Source organism: Schistocerca piceifrons, chromosome 2 (assembly GCF_021461385.2).
Source record: "Schistocerca piceifrons isolate TAMUIC-IGC-003096 chromosome 2, iqSchPice1.1, whole genome shotgun sequence".
In the NCBI taxonomy this organism is placed as follows: Eukaryota; Metazoa; Arthropoda; class Insecta; order Orthoptera; family Acrididae; genus Schistocerca; species Schistocerca piceifrons.
In genome coordinates, this window is record NC_060139.1 from 287862020 (window position 1) to 287885537 (window position 23518).

Genomic DNA, 23518 nt, shown 5'->3' on the forward strand with positions numbered 1-23518 from the left:
CAATATGTTATATTTATTTACTCCGAGGATCCACGGTACTATAATAAATCAGTGCAACGTACATTACCAGTAGGAGCAAGCACTGTAAATGGCGTAATCAAAAGTATCCCGGCTTAGCTATTGTAACGTACATCCATTTGACCTGCGTAGTATGTTCAAGCATTGATCTTTCTCTCTCTCTCTCTCTCTCTCTCTCTCTCTCTCTCTCTACAATTAGTTTCTTCCACACGTCCCTCCATAACTAAAATGAAGATTCTTTGACGCCTAAAGATGTGTCGTGTAAACCACCCCTTCTTTTAGTCAAGATGTTGCAAAAATTTCCTTTTTCCTGAATTTGATTCACTACCTCTCATTTGCTAATCAAACCAATCAACTTATTTTCAATATTCTTCTGTAGACCTACGTTTCAAAAACTTCTACAAAAATAGTTTTGATAGCATATAAGTACTCAACTGATAACTCAACAGCCAGTACTATGCAAATTGAAATGTATGCAGGATAATGCAATAGCAAATTATTCTATACATTTTGTGCGAAAACGAGTTACAATGTAATAAAATAAAAGAAGAGAGGAAAACACCGCTTTGTAAGGGAGAATTTTCTATCGTCCAGGTTTCATTTTCGTAAAAGGCCACACTTCAGACAACTACCTTCAGGAAAGACTTTGATGTTAATAAATTTCCCTATTTCAGAAATGCTTTTATTGCTATTGTTAGCGTGCGTTTTACACCCTCTGCACTTCGGCCGTCATTAGTCTGTTGCGCAAATTGTGAAACTCATCTATTATGTGGGTGTCTCATTTATTAATCTGATTTCCTTGGCGTCTTCTGATTTTACTCGACTACATTACATTAGCTTCGTTTTATACCTTTTTTCCAGACAGTACCCATTCCGTTCACCCGAAATCACAAGTCTTCTGTGACCTCTGGCAGAAATACAATGTCACTGGCAAACTATAAAAGTTTTTATTTCTTCTTCCTGATCTTACTTCTCTTTCCAAATTTTTCCTTCTTTTTCTTTACTGCTTGGTCATTTCACAAATTGAATAATGCCAGGGAGAGGGCAGAACCCTGTGTCACTCTGCATTCTCAATAGCGTTTCGCTTTCATGTCTTTCGACACTTATAATGCAATCTATTTGCTTTCCAAGAAATGCCATTTAGCTTATAACAAGTAGGCATCTCACTGGGCGCGCCTGCGAAAGTTAGAGACGCAACCCGCAACGCGTGCGGTCTGCGCGCAATCACGGAAACTGACGGACATCGCCCAGTCAACGGAGGAAAAAATTGGTTTAGTCGCAAATTTTTGTACAATTGTAAGGAGGAAAGTTATGAACTATATGTTAAAAATGTTGACCGATGGGATGTGAAAGTGAGGGTGTGAGGGCGTTTAAAGATAAGTTTTGTGTGTTTTTCTCGACTGTCTCGGATACCTACCGCGGCTTCTAGAGGAAATGTTTCCCAGTACAAAATTCAACTACATTACATTTCTTACAAAAAAAGTCCTATTCATTTTTTTTTGTAAGAGTAATAGTTTTCTCGTTGAAGGAGGTGGAAAAGTCGCAGATCATTAACAGTTTTGTAATGGCATAGCTTTTATGTACTCGTATACTGTTAAACAGTGTGGTTTAAGAGCAAATATTAAGCTTGTGAACGACATCTATGTACCGTACAGCCAAATTAAGGGCTAAATTGTGTTCTGTGGATGTAACAGGGTGGAAAGGTGGTGTTGAACGTTAGAAGCATGAGGGTAGGTAGGTCACCAGATTGTGGTGATGCATTTCTCTCTTTCATAGGCTTGCAAGATAAAAACAAAGCAGCCAGTTCCCCATTCTCTCTACCGCACTACGTCACAAAAAGAAGCTTCAAGGCATTCACAATGTTATGCCGACCCTTCCGCAGCTCGCCTTATGAATCACTAGCGATGCAGTGTGTGGTGGCCCGAGACTAGGGGCTGTTTATTTACCACAAAGTACGTTAACGTCATGTGGAATGCAGATATGAATTACTAATAATACTAACACAAGACACGCATTTGAACGAAATTTACGTAAAGCTCCGCGCACTGTTCCGCCGTGCCACAGGGAAGTCGGTTGTTAGCGATCCTATTTGGTAGCTGTACATTCCTCCGGTCAACGCAAATTCTCCCCAGCACGAGTGCTGCTCGCTTTTCAGTTTACGGTCTATACCTTTCCAGCATTTCCTGTCCAGTTCTCTTACCTGGATAGAGAAAGTAATTTCACTGAGCTCATGATTCTATAGTGGAGTTATTTTCAGTTTATTAAGCGACTATTTATTTGCAGTTTTTAACTGAGCTGTTTAAAGAAGCTCAACAGCTGGAGCCGTCACTTGTGTACCACACTGAAGAGCCTGTCCCGGGTGTAACATACTGTCATTACGTATTGCAGAATGTCGATTTCATTGTCTCCTCTATCACTGGTTGGAATACTTTTCACAGCATGAAGGTTATCAAATGTGTCACCCCAGCCTCACGTCTCCCCACTTCTGAAGGGGCCCAGAGACACAAACGGGCTCCCTCTGTAACAGAAGTATGTTACCTATTTGTTATGTAACTTCAGATATTCCAACATAAGGGCTGCATTACAGTAGATTACGACTTCTGTATCTGTCCTAGTCCATCAAACATATTGAGACCCACCGGTGGACGTGTGGTATGTGGCTCTAATCAGTGCAGACCATTCTACCAGTGTCAGAAATTCCCGAATGGACGAGATTCATGCAGTCTAGCAGTAACGTGATGAATGCTGAGTAAAGAGCAGTATCCTTCTGTTCAATCATTAATTCACCACCAAGCGACGGCAACACAGTTACATGGCTTCGCAATACGCTGTCAGTGGTAGGCAGCAGCAAGGCTCCTCATTTACGAATCCAGTCTCTTTCCGACCTGCACTTCAAAGCTCACTGTCAACATCGCACACAGAAATTCTACTCTCTTCTCAGCCATTGTTCACAGGAACGTATTTTACATAAAAGCTCACTTGACCACCGCAAATAAGTACTCGTTTAATAAACGGGGAACAACTCCACAGTAAAAACACGAGTTCAGTGAAACTATCTTATCTATTCACAGGGGAGAACTGGACAGGATGTGCTGGAAAGGTATAGTCTGTAAACTCAAAAGCGAACAGTAGTGTTTGCGGGGAAACGTTACAGGTGCCATACAGAATGATTGAGAATCAATTTCCGTCTAGCATTGTTAAACAGTGTGCTGCGATTTACGTGAAGCCAATCATTTGCGTTATTGCATTGGTGTTACAAATAATTCATATCTGTACTCCATTTAATGTTACGCATTTTGCGGAAAATAACCAACCCCGGGCATTACCTCATACTGCATCTGTGGTGTCACCGCCAGACACCACACTTGCTAGGTGGTAGCCTTTAAATCGGCCGCGGTCCATTAGTATACGTCGGACCCGCGTGTCGCCACTGTCAGTGATTGCAGACCGAGAGCCACCACACGGCAGGTCTAGAGAGACGTCCTAGCACTCGCCCCAGTTGCACAGACGACTTTGCTAGCGATGCTACACTGACAAATACGCTCTCATTTGCCGAGACGATAGTTAGCATAGCCTTCAGCTACGTCATTTGCTACGACCTAGCAAGGCGCCATTACCAGTTTATATTGAGATTATTATTGATGTATCAACAAGAGCGATGTTCTCCAATTATGGATTAAAGTTAAGTATTCCAGCAGCAACGTACCTTATTGGCTATATTAATTACATTGTCCTGTTCCAGACCTCACGCCAGTTTGCGTGAGCTTAAACGCGTGCCTTTCGGCTACCTCCGAGTGGCTTAGCTGTCTTGCCAAGTCACTATAGCATCGCTAGAGATTCGTAAGGCAAGCTGCGGAAGAGTCGGTATTACCTTGTGAAACACACTGTAGTTGCTGTTTGTGACGTAGGGGGATAGAGGGAATGGGGAATTGGCTGCTTGGTCTTCATTTTGGAAGCTATAGAGGAGAAGAGAAGTCCATCACTATAATCCAGCGACCTATCTGCCCTCGCGCTTCTAACCTCAACCCTCCCCCCCCACCCCCCCACCCTTGCTTGCATCCTGTTACACGCGAAAAAATACAGTTTCTTCCTTAACTCGTTTCTGCTGCACTTAGATGTAGTACCAGTATTAAATATTTGCTCTTCACCCACATAGCTTAACAATATACATTAATGCTATGTCATTACAATGATATTTTTAATAATCTGCAAAAGGAAAATTGTTAGTCGTAGAAGAAAAAGAACAGTACCGTTCTTGCACGAATTTAATGCAGCTTAATTTTGTAGCGGGAAATAGTTTGTCTAGTTGCTACATACAGCGGTTTTCGAGGCATTAAAGAAAAGTCTAAAAAGTTCCTTTTAAACCCCTCCACCTCGATGACCGGTTAGTGGTTGGCATTTTTAGTATGTTGTTAACGACACTTCGCTCCTACCGCTGTACAAAGATTGGCAACAGCACGAATTTTTTTCCTCCATTCGGTATTTTCTGGTCTTCGTTGACTGAGCTAATACATCTAGGAGATGCTTTGATTAATTCGTCATCGAGCAGTGGTCAGGGCCAAGCAGAAAGAGGCCTCGGCGGTTGGCAGGTTCTCCCCTTGACGCCGTCCCGCGCTACCGGAGCGGCAGTTCCGATCGGAAGCCCGTCCGGCCGCCAGCTGGGGCTCCTAGTGTAAACAAACCGCCGCGACGGGCGTAAACAGCTCGTTATGGAGCTGTGTTTACACGTCGCCGCCCCTCCCCCACTCGGTCATTCACTCGGCTACTGGACTCGCCTAGCACACGAGATGCTGCTCCATCTGGACGCACGTGCATTCCTGAGACCACATACCGCCCTCAGACGCAAGTTTTTATTGAAACCATCAGTGTTTTGACTGGTTTGATGCTCTCCTCACCCACCCCGTTTTGCGCTTCTCCTTTCCTCTCTACATAACTACTGCACTCAACATCATCTATAAGCCGCTCTGCATATTCCAGTCTTTATCTTACCCTAATATTTTTCCCCTCTTCCACTGAAATTTTATCGCCACCTCAACTATCCCCGGCTGCCGTAGCGAAATTTCCACTAACCTGCCCCCTCTTCTGGTAAGGCCCTACCACAGTCTTCTATCCTCCGCTTTTGGTTTTAATACTTCATTTATATTTCAACTGTCCACTTAATTTATCAACATTCTTCAGTAGCACCACTTTTCAGATGTTTCCAGCTTCTTCTTCTTTGCATTTTCGGTTTGTTTCACTTCCATACAGCCACCTGCTCGAGAACTTTTTCTCCGCTTCCACGCGAATATCTGAATCCTATAGAGCGGTTTTACTGAAGAAAGGTTTCTTCATCTGTGCCAGTCCACTTCTGGTTATCTTCCTTGCTTTTGGTCATGATGGGTAGCCTTTCTTCCTAAGTAGCAGAAGTCTTTCGCTTCTCCCACTGTCATGTCTTTGCCTCAAGTCTTCCCATGTGATACGAGCATTAAAGTAGTCTCGTCTTCTCATGTTGACCGAGCGAGGTGGCGCAGTGGTTAGCACACTGGACTCGCATTCGGGAGGACGACGGTTCAATCCCGTCTCCGGCCATCCTGATTTAGGTTTTCCGTGATTTCCCTAAATCGTTTCAGGCAAATGCCGGGATGGTTCCTTTGAGGGGGCACGGCCGATTTCCTTCCCAATCCTTCCCTAACCCGAGCTTGCGCTCGGTCTCTAATGACCTCGTTGTCGACGGGACGTTAAACACTAACCACCACCATCTTCTCATGTTTCGCAATCGGTCTCCTGCCGATTATTCACGGATTTCTTGCACTATATTTCAACTGTTTGACTCGCAGTCTTCTTTAGGTGCATCTGAAGAAGACGGAGTCACGCGCTTGGAACATCGTACAGGAAAGAAGCGAATAACCGGCAGAAATCCGTTTGTTCAACATGAGAACACCTGGCCGGCAAACCCTGAAGAATTAGTATCGTCTTTTTCTTTCTATTATTCGTTATCAGCTTCGTCTTATTTTCGTGAGAATGTAGCAACTGTTGTATAAACCTCTTGGACTGGTATATGTTCCAGGCCTATGATTTTTTTCCTTTACTAATCCTTTTTTATTTATCAACAGCATAAGGATGCAGAAGGCACTGGGAACCATTGCATTAAAGACACGTAACGTGTATCCACAGGACACGCGGCCTGTAATTGAAAAAGTATCATGATGATCTCTCCATTGGCAGAAGATTCAGGAGTTGTCCCCCATTCGGATCTCCGGGATGGGACAGCCATGGGGGAGGTGACCATGAGAAAAAGACTGAATAATCAACGAAAGGATAACGTTGCATGAGTCGGAGTGTGGAATGTCAGGAGCCTGAACGTGCTAGAAAAACTAGAAAATCTGAAAAGGGAAATGCAAAGGCTCAATCTAGATATAGTAGGGGTCAGTGAAGTGAAATGGAAATAAGATAAGGATTTCTGGTCAGATGACTGTAGGATGATATCAACGGCAACAGAAAATGGTATTACGGGAGCAGGATTCGTTATGAACACGTGGGTAGGGCAGAGAGTGTGTTACTGTGAACAGTTCAGTGATAGGGTTGTTCTTATCAGAACCAACAGCAAACCAACACCGACACGATAACTCAGGTATACGTGTGACGTCGCAAGCTGAAGATGAAGAGATAGAGAACGTATATGAGAATACTGAAAGGGTAACATAGTATGTAAAGGGAGATGAAAATCTAATAGTTATGGGGGACTGGAATGCAGTTGTAAGGGAAGGAGCAGAAGAAAACATTACAGGATAATGTCGGCTTGGGACAAGGAATGAGAGAGGGGAAAGACTAATTGAGTTCTGTAACAAATTTCAGCTAATAATAGCGACTACTCTGTTCAAATCACAAGAGGAGGCGGTATGCTTGGAAAATATCGAGCGATATGGGAAGATTTCAGTTAGCTTACATCATGGTCAGACAGAGATTCCGAAATCAGGTACTGGATTGTAAGACGTATCCAGGAGCAGATATAGATTCAGATCACAATATAGAAGTGATGAAGAGTAGTTTGAAGTGTAAGACGTAAGTCAGGAAGAATCAATACGCCAAGAAGTGGGATACGGAAGCACTAAGAAATGACGAGATACGTTTGAAGTTCTCCGAGGCTATAGACACAGCAATAAGGAATAGCTCAGTAGGCTGTACAGATGAAGAGGAATGGACATCTGTAAAAAGAGCCATCACAGAAGTTGGAAAGAAAAACTTAGGTACAAAGAAGGTAACTGCGAAGAAACCATGGGTGGTAGAAGAAATACTTCAGTTGATCGATGAAACAAGTAAGTACAAAAATATCCAGGAAAATTCAGGAATACAGGAATACAAGTCACTGAGGAATGAAACAAAAAGGAAGTGCAGGGAAACTAAGAGGGAACGGCTGCATGAAATATGTGAAGAAATCGAAAGAGAATTGCTTGTCGGAAGGACAGACTTAGCATACAGGAAAGTCGAAACAACCTTCGGTGACATTGAAAGCAAGAGCGGTAACATTCAGAGTGCAACGGGAATTCCACCGTTAAATGCACAGTAGAGAGCGGGTAGGTGGAAAAAATACATTGAAAGCCTCTATGAGGGGAATGATTTCACTAAAGTGTTTGAAGAAGAAACGGGAATCGATAGGAAAGAAATAAGAGAACCAGTATTAGAGTAAAAATTTAAAAGAGCGTTGGAAGACTTAAGATCAAATAAGGCAGAAGGGATACATAACATTTCAACAGAATTTCTAAAATTACTCGGAGAAGTGGTAACGAAGCGATTATTCACATTTAATGTATGAGTTTGGCGACATTGTTGTTGTTGTTGTGGTCTTCAGTCCTGAGACTGGTTTGATGCAGCTCTCCATGCTACTCTATCCTGTGCAAGCTTTTTCATCTCCCTGTACCTACTGCAACCTACATCCTTCTGAATCTGCTTAGTGTATTCATCTCTTGGTCTCCCTCTACGATTTTTACCCTCCACGCTGCCCTCCAATACTAAATTGGTGATCCCTTGATGCCTCAGAACATGTCCTACCAACCGATCCCTTCTTCTGGTCAAGTTGTGCCACAAACTTCTCTTCTCCCCAATCCTATTCAATACTTCCTCATTAGTTATGTGATCTACCCATCTAATCTTCAGCATCCTTCTGTAGCACCACATTTCGAAAGCTTCTATTCTCTTCTTGTCCAAACTATTTATCGTCCATGTTTCACTTCCATACATGGCTACACTCCATACGAATACTTTCAGAAATGACTTCCTGACACTTAAATCAATACTGGATGTTAACAAATTTCTCTTCTTCAGAAACGCTTTCCTTGCCATTGCCAGCCTACATTTTATATCCTCTCTACTTCGACCATCATCAGTTATTTTGCTCCCCAAATAGCAAAACTCCTTTACTACTGTAAGTGCCTCATTTCCTAATCTAATTCCCTCAGCATCACCCGACTTAATTAGACTACATTCCATTATCCTTGTTTTGCTTTTGTTGATGTTCATCTTATATCCTCCTTTCAAGACACTGTCCATTCCATTCAACTGCTCTTCCAAGTCCTTTGCTGTCTCTGACAGAATTACAAAGTCATCGGCGAACCTCAAAGTTTTTATTTCTTCTCCATGAATTTTAATACCTACTCCGAATTTTTCTTTTGTTTCCTTTACTGCTTGCTCAATATACAGATTGAACAACATCGGGGAGAGGCTACAACCCTGTCTTACTCCCTTCCCAACCACTGCTTCCCTTTCATGTCCCTCGACTCTTATAACTGCCATCTGGTTTCTGTTTGGCGACATACCATTCGGAAAAATATCATCCACACAATTCCGAAGACAGCAAGAGCTGACAAGGGCGAGAACTACCGCACAGTCAGCTTAACAACTCATGGATCCAAGTTGCTGATAAGAATAATATACAGAAGAATGGAAAAGAAAACTAAGAATGTGTTAGATGACGATCAGTTTAGGTTTGGGAAAGGTAAAGGCAGCAGAGAGGCAATTATAACATTACGGTTGATAATGGATTGATTTGTACTTCATAGGATTTATCGGCCTGGAAAAAAAGTTCAACAATATCAAAAGGTGCAAGACATTCGAAATTCTGACGAAAACAGGGTAAGTTATAGAGAGAGACGTGAAATATGCAACAGGTACAAGAGCCAAGAGAGAATAATAAGAGTGGAAACCAAGCACATAGTGCTCGGATTAAAAAGGGTGTAATGCAGAGATGTGGTGTAATGCAGAGATGTGGTCTTTTGCCCCTACTGTTCAGTCTATACATCGTAGAAGCAATGATGGAAATAAAATTTCAAGAGTGGAATTAAAATTTAAGGTGAAAGGACATCAATATAAGATTCGTAAATGACATTGCTATCCTCAGTGAAAGTAAAGGCTGTAGGGTCGGCTGAGTGGACTGAACAGCCTAATGGGTACAGAATATGGACCGATAGTAAATCGAAGAAAGACGAAAGTAATTGGAAGCAGTAGAAACGAGAACAGCGACAAGCTTAACGTCACTGCTGGTGATCACGAAGTAGAAGAAGTTAAGGAATTTTGCTAAATTGGCAGCAAAATTACCCATGATCAACGGGGCAAGGAGGACTTCAAAAGCTGACTAGCACTGGCAAAAAAGGCATACCTGGCCAAGGGAAGACTACTAGTATCAAACATAATTTTAGGAAGAAATTTCGGTGAATCAACGTTTGGGGCACAGCAAAGTATGGTAGTCATATATGGACTATGGGAAAACCGGAAAAAAGAGAACCGAAGCATTTGGGTTGTGGTGCTACAGACGAATGTTGAAAATTAGGTGGACTAATAAGTACTGACGAGATTCTCTGCAGAATCGGAAAGGAAAGGAACATGTGGAAAACACTGACAAGTAGAAGGGACAGGATGATAGAAGATCTGTTAAGACATCATGGACTAACTTCCCCGATGCTAGAGGGAGCTGTGGAGGGAAAAAACTGTAGAGGATGACAGAGATTGGAATACATCCATCAAAAATTAAGGACATAGGTTGCAAATGCTACTCTGAGATGAAGAGGTTGGCACAGGAGATAAATTCGTGGCGGGCTGCATGAAACAATCAGAAGACTGATTACTCAAAAGAAAGTGTATTTACATTCATGGGGTTGCGAAAAACTTACTAAGGTACTCAATAAGTTACCAGTAAGAAGATAACTCAGATACTGAATAACTGTCAAGAAATATGTGTTGAATACTATAGCGAGACAGGACGTTTTCGCATTTCTCACTGAAAAGAATATCGGCTCATTCTGCGGAGAAATTTTGGTAAGTTTGAGGTGTATCAAATGCTCACATGCTTAGTCAGCACTTCCGAGCATTGACTCCTGTGGACTTTCTTGTTGGGTAACATGGGTAATCTTGTTTACTGGACTCTTGCACAATCGGAGAAAGCTATTTGCCTAGGACTGTATGAGCTGTGGGCGCTGTAGATGTGATTCGCTGTAGGCCGACTTGTTTTCATCGAGTGTACCAGGACCTCTAAAATACTATTTCAGAAGCGAATGTTGGTCCTTGGCTGACTTTTGGGAGGCAAGTAACGGCCACAGAGAAGGTGGCATTAATGGGACGTACCTGTGAACTGCTTGTCACTGACTCGAGGGTGTAATCGTTGACGGCTCAGTTTGACGCGTCTTACCCCGTCGACAGGGAGGTCATCCGGCCATTCTCTACAGGTAACACTGCAAAAACCATACTAACTTGTCGACCAGTGAAGACACGGGGTAAAAACCAGGAAAAGAAGATCTTCGTGTAGAATACAAATTTATTGTTATGAAGACGTGACTGGTTAAATAGCGTTGGCTATGAAGCGAGATTTGAGCAGCCCGACCACGACCGTGAAAGGTGCTTGTTAATCAGCACTCATTTGCTCACAGTATATTTTGCCCTTTTTTTGTATCGCGTTGCGAATATCTGTAAGACGTTGCTCGAACCAGTTTCGATGCATCGATACAAGTTCTTTAGCAACCTCTATGCTTCCTCACTATGAGAAACTTCAGTCTTTGGAACGTCGATTTTGCTCTCGGCTGGTAGTATTCGTTCGCAAATGTATAGCATCTAGTTCACCATTACTCTTGGTCACTTCTTGTCTCGACTTCGTATGGTAAAGTCGAAGAGGTGGTTTGTGCTGTGTTTCTGATGTTGAGAAGGAAGCTGCTTTTGCCTGGCCAATGTCCACGACGTTGACAGACGTTGCTATGCATAGTGTAACGGGTGAGATCAATTCAGTTTATTAACTGTGATGAATTTAGTATTGTGAGGAGTGGCTACTTTCGTAATGTTTCTTTGTATTACTCCGTCCTCACAGTGCAATAGATGCTCAAAGAGTGCCGTCAGGAACTGCTTGGAACTTGATATTGCATCACTGATTGGTTTATTTAACCCCGAGCTACGCTAAATTCAAAGATGTTAACTTTTCGTGAAGTGTAATATTATTTTTCAAGGACTCAGAATCGTTTAACTCAGAATCATTAAACTCAGACGATATTGCTTTGTTCATCTTTTGGATTTCCAGCTCTTGTATTTTTTCCGTGTTTCCAGTTAAACGTATTGGATATAGGTTCCGCCTTTATGCAAAACACCGTCTTTTCTTGTTACCCAAACATGTTTCGGCAGCTCTGCGCCATCATCAGTGAGTTTTTTTGTTGAAAATGTGTAAAAAGTGAAAATATTTTAGGTTGTTAGACCAGTTACATCCGAAAATATTTTCGCTTTTTACAGTTTTGCAGTAAACAAAACCCCACTGACGATGGCACAGAAGTGCTGAAACATGTTTGGGCAACAAGAGAAAACAGAGTTTTGGATTAAAGGCGGAACCTATATCCAATAAAATGTTGCTTTGGTCTATGAAGTTCAATATGGGTTGTAATACCCGTTACGGAATCTAAAGTTTCATCTTGTCTTGAAAGTCAATGAATTTCTTCTTAAAGCCGTATCTTATGAATTCATTTGCCAGAACCGTATGCTAATTGTGTTTCAGGTGCTGATAAAAGGTAGGCCATCCTAGGTTGGGCTGCTGTAAGACGTCGCCTTCCTCATGCAACGAAATGAAATGGTCACATGGCATTATCGGCCAGGAGACACTGTCTGGTGTTGTTCGACCACGCAGTTCAAGTCTTTCTGTTTTCCGCCACTTCGGCGACTTGCACGACGATGTAAATGTGATGCAATGATGAGAACACCACAAATACGCATCCCCGAGTGAAGAAATCTCCCGCCCGACAAGGAATTTTTGCCGGCCGGAGTGGCCGTCCGGTTCTAGGCGCTACAGTCTGGAGCCGATCGACCGCTACGGTCGCAGGTTCGAATCCTGCCTCGAGCATGGATGTGTGTGATGTCCTTAGGCTAGTCAGGTTTAATTAGTTCTAAGTTCTAGGCGACTGATGACCTCAGAAGTTAAGTCGCATCGTGCTCAGAGCCATTTGAACCATTTGAACAAGGATTTTTTTTTCTGCATTCCGAAATTATGTGTGCACAAATGAGGAGACAGCCCTATTGCAAAGCTGAACCATATTAATCGGAAAGATACCGCACGTTAGATGTAATCTAGGGTATTCACGAACATATTCGTTTATGTGGTACTTACACCTATAATCAAATATAAGAAACTATTTCGATGTGAAATACAGATATTGCTATTATCTTTCAATCGGTGATGTGAATTACGACATTCTTTTGTAAGTAAGCTAGGACGATTTGTCTACTATCTTTTGTCACGACTTCTTCGTTGAAGCTGGAGAAGCTGGAGCAGCGTATTCATATTGCCTTTGACACTGTTCGGATGCAGCTTGGCCGATGTGAACGTGTGAGACAGAACATGCAAAGGCGCATACACGCGTGCGTTGAGGCACATGGAAACCATTTTCAACACGTACTATAACTGTGGCTGCACGATACAGCGAGTATTAGACCGCAGTCTCTATAACTATGTACGACTGAATAAAGAGTCTCTAGCATGGAAACCATGCATTTCCGGACACTAAGTCGATTAGCCCTTTTTTGTACTGTATCCTCTCATCGATCAATCCCTAGAGTTTGTACACGGCAGAAAAATTCACCCTGTTTACCCGCGTCGTGGTCGTGCTGGGTTGCATATACTCTGCAGCAACGCACTTAAACCGGAACTTTCTGATCGTCCCTTATACGAGGGTTATTCGGAAAGTAAGGAATGATCGGTCGCGAAATGAAAACCACAGTGGAAATCCGATGAAGTTTTGCACAGGTGTGTTGGGCAGTGCCTCTAGTATACCTATCGATCGCGTTACGCCGTTCTTTTTATTTCTGAGCGCACAGGGAGCACATAAAGATACCTAGAACAATAGTGCCTCCCGCCATGTACGAGGGCCTGGTGAGAAATTTCGCCTGAAGCTATGCAGCCAACATTACACAACTGTCGTGCGTTGTCATCTTCGAGACAATTCTCAACCGCATTCTGCAGGGGCAGTGAAGATGCTCCTGCATCGTTTTCAATTGGAAATGTTTGATTACCCACAATACAGCCCGTAATTGTCTCCCTCTGAGTTTCATCTCTGCTCATGTGAACCGCTGGCTATGAAGACAACGAGCTGTAGGCCAGCGTAGAGAATTGGCGGAGAGCACTGGCGGCTACCTTCTATAACGAGGGTATTGGAAAGTTGTTACAACGCAACGACAAACGTCTAAGTCGGATCGGCGACTATGGAGATAAGTAGCTGGAAGTTGCAAATAAAACAGTTTTGATTTTCACTGTGGTTTCCATTTAGCAACCTATCGTTCCTTACTTTCCGAATAGCCCTCGTATTAAGGTTTCTTGCCACTCCGATCACGGATCGGGCGTTGGCCATTGCTAGATGTCATTTGAGTAACTGCTTTTGCAGGGTCTTCACGGGATAGATAGTGTGATTCTGAAAGAACTTTCTCTAGATGTATAGGCGACCCGTAGCGGGTTCCTTCTTTCAACTAGGAGCAGTGATGAGCTGTATGGGGCACGGGTCTGGTCACGTTGGCCGTTAGTGTTTGGTACGGGGCGTATGGATACGGCGGTTCTCCGATGTTATTCCTGAGTATGTATTACTGTAAGGTCCCATAGTTCTCTTGCGGACCTGCCGCCCGCGTGCATCGGTTGCCGACATCGTCTTGGCTCGAGCCCGCCACCTACGGCATCACGTGACGCCGCAGAGAATTTAGTTACGTAACCCTGCTATGGCCTTGTGCAGAATTATTGTAACATATTTGTTTTGTTTCCCTTTTCTTAAAGAGATATTATCCTATGTCGTGTTTTAATTAATGTGAGTTTAAAATTTCTCTCTGCTGGGTTAATGTTTTGCAGGACAGTGAACGGCAGTTGCTCAGATTTTCAAATTTCCTTAAATTTTATTATCTGGCGCTGGTCAGGTTCACATTTTTGAACAGCCGTGACTGGCCGTTTCTTAATTTGTTACATTTTTTTAAGGATTTATTATCTGGCACTGGCCATGTTTTATTAATTAAAGGGGTTTTCGATGTAGAGCCAATATGTTAATAGGATGTATTTATAAATAATTTTGCTTATTACTCATCATGTTCATAGTTTCGTAGTATCCGGGATTTTGTTTGTTGATTTGAATTGTGGTATAAGATTCTAGAAGGTCAGCTGGTACTCTTTATCACAATCTTTACGCCACATGTAGGCACTGATAGTTTTATCCTTTTTTTCCTAAATGTGTTAGCTCAAAATGAAACATGGACCAGTTTAAAAACAACATTGACATCATGATTATAATACCAGAAGAAAGAAGAACTTGCATTATCCTCTACTTTATCTTTGGCACAGAAAGGCGTAAAATATGCTGCAGTAAAACTCTTCGACAAATTACCAGATGAATTATAATGTCTGACAGACAGCAGTAACAGTTTTAAAATTAAATTTAAATCATATCTCCTTCACAACTCCTTCAATCCACAGATGAATTTTGGAATTGGAATAAATAATTCTATAGCTATAATACGTGTATTTTGTGTCATTTAAGGGCATGTGGTAGATAACAAAAATTTTAAGCTTAAAAAATATTCATGTGTGCATTTCTTATGCACTTGACACGTTCCACACCATAACGTTTACCGTGAAATTGATCAATGGAACACGTAAGTAAGTAAATAAGTAAGTAACTAAAGTAAATAGCGTTATTTCTTGTTCAAATTTTGTTTAAGAGCCTTGTGGGGTTGTTGTTAAACTGTTAAAGAATTTTTTTTTGGTTCTGTTTGATCTATTAAGCGGCAATAGCAAATGGGTACAGTTAGAAAGTTTGCCTATTGAAAAATTAGTTGTTTGCCCTTTACAATCTTTTATAACGAATGTTTCACAAATGGTGAATGATGTTTACTCTAACTGCGGTCCAGTTCTTCCACGTAATATATCCTGAGCGCAGTGGTTCCATTTGAATAGGGTCTAACTGCGGTCCAGTTCTTCCACGTAATATATCCTGAGCGCAGGGGTTCCATTTGAATAGGGTCTTGCCTCGACTGTTCCCCACAGGTATACTAGCATTCATTACAAGAACAGGAGTCACCTCATAAAAAGCATGAAAGTCTCCAGGAAGTTAACATTACAACAGAAACCTGAAAGTCTGTGAAGAATGCGGTGATACTTGTAACAACAGTGCTCAAATCCGGGACACGCACTTGTGCCTCGGTTCTCAGTAACTCGTACATTATTTCGCATTGTAAAGTATGCATCTGTGTGCTAGATTATATTAAAGAACATAATAACTGTAAACTAAAATTATCTCGGCTTCACTCTTCTTTAACAGGACATTGTCCTCTTCCAGTCATTTGGTAAATAATGAATTTTAAGACGTACTATAATTGCAGTTCCATGCGGTTGCCAGGTTACCATCGACCCCGGCCACGCCTCCTGCAACCGCTGTCTCCCACTGACGACCTGAATAATTAAGTAAAAGACTTCTGTGACGAGCGCCGCGGTCTTTCGGAAGCTTTCTGCCGGCCGCCGTGGAAGAGGCGCGGGTCGGAGTGTTGCCCCTGCATTATTCCAGCACGCAACACGCAGTACGCCAGTGTCTCCCCGCTGGCATCGCGGGATTCCCACGGTACCGAAAACGAGAAGAGTGCAATTACCACCCGTTGGCCGCTTTAGTTCAAGAAAGTAACGACTACGTCTTCTTCCTATAAACATATAGCCTATCTAATTTTACCCGTTGCTGTCAATTTTCCTTTCGTAACTATATTTCATTCGTAAAATAAAAAGCAAATCACCTTCAGAATGAGATTTTCACTCTGCAGCGGAGTGTGCGCTGATATGAAACTTCCTGGCAGATTAAAACTGTGTGCCCGACCGAGACTCGAACTCGGGACCTTTGCCTTTCGCGGGCAAGTGCTCTACCATCTGAGCTACCGAAGCACGACTCACGCCTGGTACTCACAGCTTTACTTCTGCCAGTATCTCGTCTCCTACCTTCCAAACTTTACAGAAGCTCTCCTGCGAACCTTGCAGAACTAGCACTCCTGAAAGAAAGGATATTGCGGAGACATGGCTTAGCCACAGCCTGGGGGATGTTTCCAGAATGAGATTTTCACTCTGCCAGGAAGTTTCATATCAGCGCACACTCCGCTGCAGAGTGAAAATCTCATTCTGGAAACATCCCACAGGCTGTGGCTAAGCCATGTCTCCGCTATATCCTTTCTTTCAGGAGTGCTAGTTCTGCAAGGTTCGCAGGAGAGCTTCTGTAAAGTTTGGAAGGTAGGAGACGAGATACTGGCAGAAGTAAAGCTGTGAGTACCGTGCGTGAGTCGTGCTTCGGTAGCTCAGATGGTAGAACACTTGCCCGCGAAAGGCAAAGGTCCCGAGTTCGAGTCTCGGTCGGGCATACAGTTTTAATCTGCCAGGAAGTTTCAAATCACCTTCAGTTATAAACTGTGATTTTTTTTTTCAATGCGTTATGTATTTCGAACCCTAGGGGCTCATCTTTAGGTGCTATGACAGTCTACACCATTTTTCCAATTTATTTTATTATTGGGCCTGTCAAGAGTACATTGGTCTATTACAAAGTGGCTCATTGCGACTACAATTTTTACAACGCATTACTTGCTGTTTCCAATAGTGGTTACATGACTTTTGCTAACAATATGAGTAGACACATTTATATACTTATACACACTTCTCGTTCTACAGCGCATTTGTAAGACCAATTTAAACAAGTCAAAGAATATTCAAACGCAAAGATGCTACATTCTCCATACACACAGGTGTTATTTCTAATGTGATGCAAAGACGTTACATTATTAATTACATGCAGATGAAGTTTCTCAAACAATCATTTGTTTTGATATCAGAAGTGGCCTTATCCTACGAAGTCGTTGCTCTGTTGAATTTTTTTTTTTTTTTTTTTTTTTTTTTGCAAAGAACATACTTTTAAAATTGCTGAAAAAACTGTGGCTGTTAAACTCTGTTTGCTCCCTTAACACGTTTTCGGGTAATTTTTCTTCGTGTAACATTATTTCTAATTGTTCTAGCGGATCAAGTTTTCTACCATTATTTTATGTGTGGAGTACAGTAAGGCTCTTGTGCCTGGCACTTAGTCTGTTTCTATTACTGTGTATATGTTTAGCTATTAAGGCTTTGTCGAAGTGGCTGAGTCTGGAAGCATCAGTGTATTCTTTGTAAAATTTATGGAATGTTCTACCTCTTATGCCTCTACAGTCGAGCTGAGCATCCGAAGTATCATAAAATAACAAATTAAATAATGCAAAGTAGGGGATTGGCAACAAAATATTTAATGTAATAAATTAAGAAACGAAAACTTTTCTCTTATTCCACAATCACATTTCCTGATCACGAGAACCCGTGCAATTATTGGTTAATGGTTAATGGCTCTGAGCACTATGGGACTTAACTTCTGAGGTCATCAGTCCCCTAGACTTAGAACTACTTAAACCTAGCTAACCTAAGGACATCACACACATCCATGCCCGAGGCAGGATTCGAACCTGCGACCGTAGCGGTAGCGCGGTTCCGGACTGAAGCGCCTAGAACCGCTCGGCCACTCCGGCCGGCTGCAATTATTGGAGAACATCAAAACGGATGAGTCCAACCTTCGCTTTTATGACGATCTCCGCTTGGGACACTTCCAACGAGGTGCCTGAATGTCTGTAGAGGAATGACAGGCCCATATTCCCTTCAAGAGCCGAAGGAAGGGAAGGAAGAGTGGTGTTGGGCTCAGGGTCTGGAGCGAAGTAGAAGTTCTAACTCATCCCGAAAGTGTTCCATTGATTTCAGGTCGGGACGGTAGACAGGCCGGTCCATTTCAGGACTGTTACTGTTCACAAACCATTGCCTCACACATGCTGCTATATGACAGAGTGCATTGTCATATTGATAAAAACAATCACTGCCTTCGAACTGTTCCTATACTGCAAACAGATCATAGTGTTGTAAAATGTGTTCCACTCCTTCCACATTGTAAGGGATCCGTGATCCACCGAACATTGATGCTAGTATCCGACACCCAGGTCGATAGCAGACAGGAGTCGATTGTCGAGCGCTGCAGGAGGCAGTGAGACTAGTGTCGAGTGAGTGTAGTACTGGAGAGACGGGCAAGAATGGTGGTCGAGTGAGTAGTAAACGGTAAAATTCACCGGAGTATGACAAATGAGCGCGTCCTCCTGATCGTCGTGGGGTCGACCCTCATAGAAATCGATTCGCGAGTGATATGAAACAGAAAGTGACAAGTGCCGAATTACGTGTTTCGCGTCAACCGCGTCGGCCAGCAACAACCATGGCTTGCGGTGAGGATTGTTGTCAATGTTACTGTGTGTGACGAAGTACTTAAAATCAGCAACCAATAAAAGATATAAACGTAATTAGACGTGAAAGGCGAAGGTAGCAACTGCCTCAGAATCTGTGTGTTAGTAGAAAATATATATCAGTTTGTACATCGCAACCTTTATGGTCTTTAATAATAGACAAACTTTTAATCATTAACTATCCCGTCTCAGAACAGCCGCACTCGGTTGAAATACCCGCGAAACCACAGCAGAAAGAAAACCGATAGCCTTTCATCCATTAAGCACACGGTCATATAATTATAATAATTAACTGTTTGGCGGCTTCGGTAATCACACAAAACCTAATAAGGGACCAAAAAGGGGGTGTTTCAACATGTAGCGTTTACTTAACGCAATAAGGCGATCACACCCCAATCACGAGAAACAGCCTTATACTGTAACACCACTTTTGGCACTGCAGGTGATCGAAGGTTTCCAGACATTCACCAAACTCAAACTCTTCCATCGTTGCCACAGGGTATGTAGTTTTACTTTTTAATTAGTAGTATTTATTTTGCTTTTAAAATTAAATGGTTCAAATGGCTCTGAGCACTATGCGACTTAACTTCTGAGGTCATCAGTCGCCTAGAACTTAGAACTAATTAAACCTAACCAACCTAAGGACATCACACACATCCATGCCCGAGGCAGGATTCGAACCTGCGACCGTAGCGGTCGCTCGGCTCCGGACTATAGCGCCTAGAACCGCACGGCCACTCCGGCCGGCTTTTATAATTATTTACGACATTTACAGAGTCAGAGATTCCATATTACATCCTGTCTTATTGTTTCATCTGTGTGTACTTATCATTGTATCTGCTGACATACAACTTCTGTTTAATTTCGTTAGTCATTTTTATGTCTAATTCTTTTGTCTAGCGTCCGCTGGTTTTTGTTCTGTTCTGTTCCCGCTCTGATTAGGTGCGGACGCATTGTCATGACTCTCTGTATGAATCTGTGTTAAAATGTACCTTAAGTGCTTATAATACAGTCAAAGTTAACTTTATTATGATTTTCATATCTAAATTTCAACACTCCATGTCACTTTGTTATTAATATTTTATGATTTATGTTTTTCAGACGATCACGGCTGGAAAAGAGGAGCCGACGACATATTGTGAGTGGACGTACATGGCCGAACACTTCTCGTGTTCGGTCATTAATTTCAAACCGCGTATATCGCTCCACGTCCCTGAGATCGGTGCGCCGATCTTTCCGCAGTTTTCACGCGAGTGACGCAAAAAATGGTTCGGCCCGCCGTCCACTAACAGTGACGTCGTTGTGCGACCCACACCAGTCGGACACAGGCTCCGCTTCGTTCAAATTATTGATGGTGGTCCATGTTTTACTTTATACCAGCCGCTTCCCGCCAAACTCGGCACGGAGCGCTGCAGTTTCATCGCGCTGCGCCGTCCGTATTGCGGGCGACAATACGCGATCGACCGCCATCTAATGGCACTTTCCTCCTTCTTTATTAATTTGGAATGCTAATTTACTTTTTCGGTTCCCCTTTAAGGTTGTAAACGTGTCAGGTATAGCATGATTTATCCCACCAAATCACTCGTTTCCAGCCATCCACTGTCCACTGGCGCTGCCCTTCACACCCCCAAAGCGTCGCTTAGCACTGACCAGAGAAATGTGTGGATTATGAAGAACTGCTCGATCTTTGTACCCCATTGTTTTCAACTCCTGGTAACTCACGACTGATTCCTTCCGCTGATTTCATCTGATTTTTTACAACCACCTTCTGCAATGTTCGACAATCCCTGTCCGCCAGTACATGAGGTCTGTCTCATCTTTTTCTTACTTTTTTATTTTATTTTACACATCTAGTTCCGTAGCACCAAACTGAAGAGCAAAATTCCATGGTCATGGAAAGAATTACTACACCAAATTAACATAAAGCACTCCGTCTTCAGGCCACAAGTGGCCCATCGGGATAGGAGGGGCGTGTGGTCAGCACACCGCTCTCCCGGTCGTCATGATGGTTTTCTTGGACCGGTCGAGTAGCTCCTCAGTTTCCATCACGAGGCTGAGTACACCCCGAAAAATGGCAACAGCGCATGGCGACCCGAATGGTCACCCATCCAAGTGCCGGCCACGCCCGACAGCGCTTAACTTCGGTTATCTGACGGGAACCGGTGTATCCGCTGCGGCAAGGCTGTTGCCAAATTAACATAGATAAAATAAAATATTGACGAATAGTATACAGGTAACAAACTATGAGTATATATTACCATGATCAACAATGTAACACAGGAATTAGCTCAATTTTTTTAACTCCACGACAGAATAGAAAGAGTGTGTAGTAGTTGGCAGGAGAGCCAACACCGTGTTACTAGAGGAAGCCGAAATGCACGCGTTTTAGCTCACGCAGGCTGGCATGAGGAGGGAAGGACTATACTGACGTGCGGTCTGGAACATGACAAGGAATTAGAATTCAGAAAGCGGACGTAGCTAGTTGATACTTAACTTTAATCCATTAATGATGAACGTCGCTCTTGAAGGTACATGATTCACAATATCTATCTCAATAGTAACTGAATATGGCGCCGTACTAGGTCGTAGCAAATGACATAGCTGAAATCTATGCTAAACTGTCGTCTCTGCAACTGAGAGCGTGTGTACACAGTGAACCATCGCTAGCAAAGTGTACAACTGGGGTGAGTGCTAGGGAGTCTAGACTAGACCTGCCGTGTGGCGGCGCTCGGTCTGCAACCACTGATAGTGGCGACACGCGGGTCCGACGTATCCTAATGGACCGCGCCCGATTTAAAGGCTACCACCTAGCAAGTGTGGTGTCTGGCGGTGACACCATAGAGTGAGCTATGAGCAAATTCTTCAGTTTAGACTTGAATGAGCGAGGATTTCTGCAAAGTTTGTTTTTAATTCCTTTGGTAGACTGCTGAAAATAAATGCAATGGATTACTACCCAGCTTTCTGAACAACAGGCAAGGAGGTGCGATCCAGATGCGGATTGAATTTCTTCGTTGTATTAACTGACTGAAAGCTCCTAATTAATGAGAATACGCTCATACTGTTTACAACAAACGATATGAAAGCAAATAAATACTGATAGGTCAATAATGTCAGAATCCCAGACTCCTCAACAGGAGTCAACAAGAATTCGCAAACGTACGGCACATATTCGTCGAACTGCCAGTTTCTGAGTCAAAAACACTTTTTCAGAATGGGAAGAGTTACCACAGAATATAGTGGCGTATGTCAGTAAAGAATAAAAATAACAAAAGTAGACTAATTTTCGCGTTGCATCCTCACTTTTTTCATGTACTGTGCTAATAGTAAATATAGCAGCATTCAGTTTTTTATCAAGATCCTGATCATGGGCTTTCCATGACAGTTTACTACCTATCCGAAAAATTTATAAATTTTAATTTTTCAGTCACTAATCATATGCCTATAGTGTATAATCAAAATGTCAGTTTCAGTTGAATTATGTGTTATAAACTGTAAAAACTGAGTCTTATTGTGATTTAACAGCAATTTGTTTTCTACAAGCCATTAACTTACGTCTTGATTTGCAGTATTTGATACATTGCGAATGTTGCACTATACATTCTTCACTACCAAGCAAGTGTCACCAGCAAAGAGAAGTATTTTAGAATCACCTAATGTATATTATATACATAGGGTGCTTCAGAATTATATTTTAAAAATTTGGCGACAGGTTCCTTGCACCAGAAGAATACAGAAAGGCAAGTAAACATGAGCTCCAAAATGCATACCTTAAGATCTATGAGCACGTGTTCATTTTTAATATTGTGAACCACCTCTCTTCTGCTGCAGCCTCTTTGCTTTCTATATTTTGGGACGAGGTAGTATGAACCAAAACAAGAAAAAAAATCCAGCAAACATGGACCATAAAATGCATTTCTTAAGAGGTGTGAGCAGTTGTTCATCGTCGCTACCGTGAAAGACATCGGCAGCGGTCCCAGAATCCTGAGGTACCCCCACCTTAACTGTGCTCCAGTCAGACGCCTCTTCATAGCTGTACTTATTATTGTGAAGAATGACCTTTCGCTGTCTTTTCTGAAAGTATACGAGGCACTAACTGTGAGCTACTCCTCATATTCGATAATGGTCCAACTTCTGCAGTAATGTTTTGTGATCTACACAATTAAATCCGATAGTTAAATCAATGAAGAAGCCTAGTGTTCACATCTTTTCGTTTAATCCGTCCAGTTGCCCTTCTCCTACGAAAAAAGTCTATACGTTGTGCCGTTTCCTAGTTAATTAGCATTGCAGTTAGAAAATCAGCCCCTTTCAAACTTACTACCGTCCCCTGTCCGATTTTTGTGTCGTTCTCTTTTTCGGTTTTACGAAACAAAACGAAGAAAAAATCTGGTGACACCGTCTCTGACAGGCTGCTTGAATGTGTGTGTGCAACGACCTGATTGGCTAAAGTCAATGCTTATTAACTCGTAAACGATGCAATGCATCGAATTTTATTCTTAGCTATTATTTCTCAACACAAACTACCCTGCAACACCCTTACAAGCTTTTCAGAGTGTTTTCACCAGCTTGTACATCCGACTTATTAGTAACAGAAATGTCTTTACTACGTGTTGACTTTATATCCTCGACCTTGTGCTGTTGGCCAGTTGGCCTGATGTTTCCCTCAAGACTGACCATATGCTTTTACCGTCCAAAATAACAAAACTCG

At 42.4% G+C, this 23518-nt stretch overlaps 1 pseudogene; it reads right to left on the minus strand.

Annotated features, from left to right (window-relative positions):
- Positions 1-20885: 20885 nt before the first annotated feature.
- LOC124778573 lies at positions 20886-21003 on the minus strand (annotated as a pseudogene).
- Between the last annotated feature and the right edge of the window lie 2515 nt (positions 21004-23518).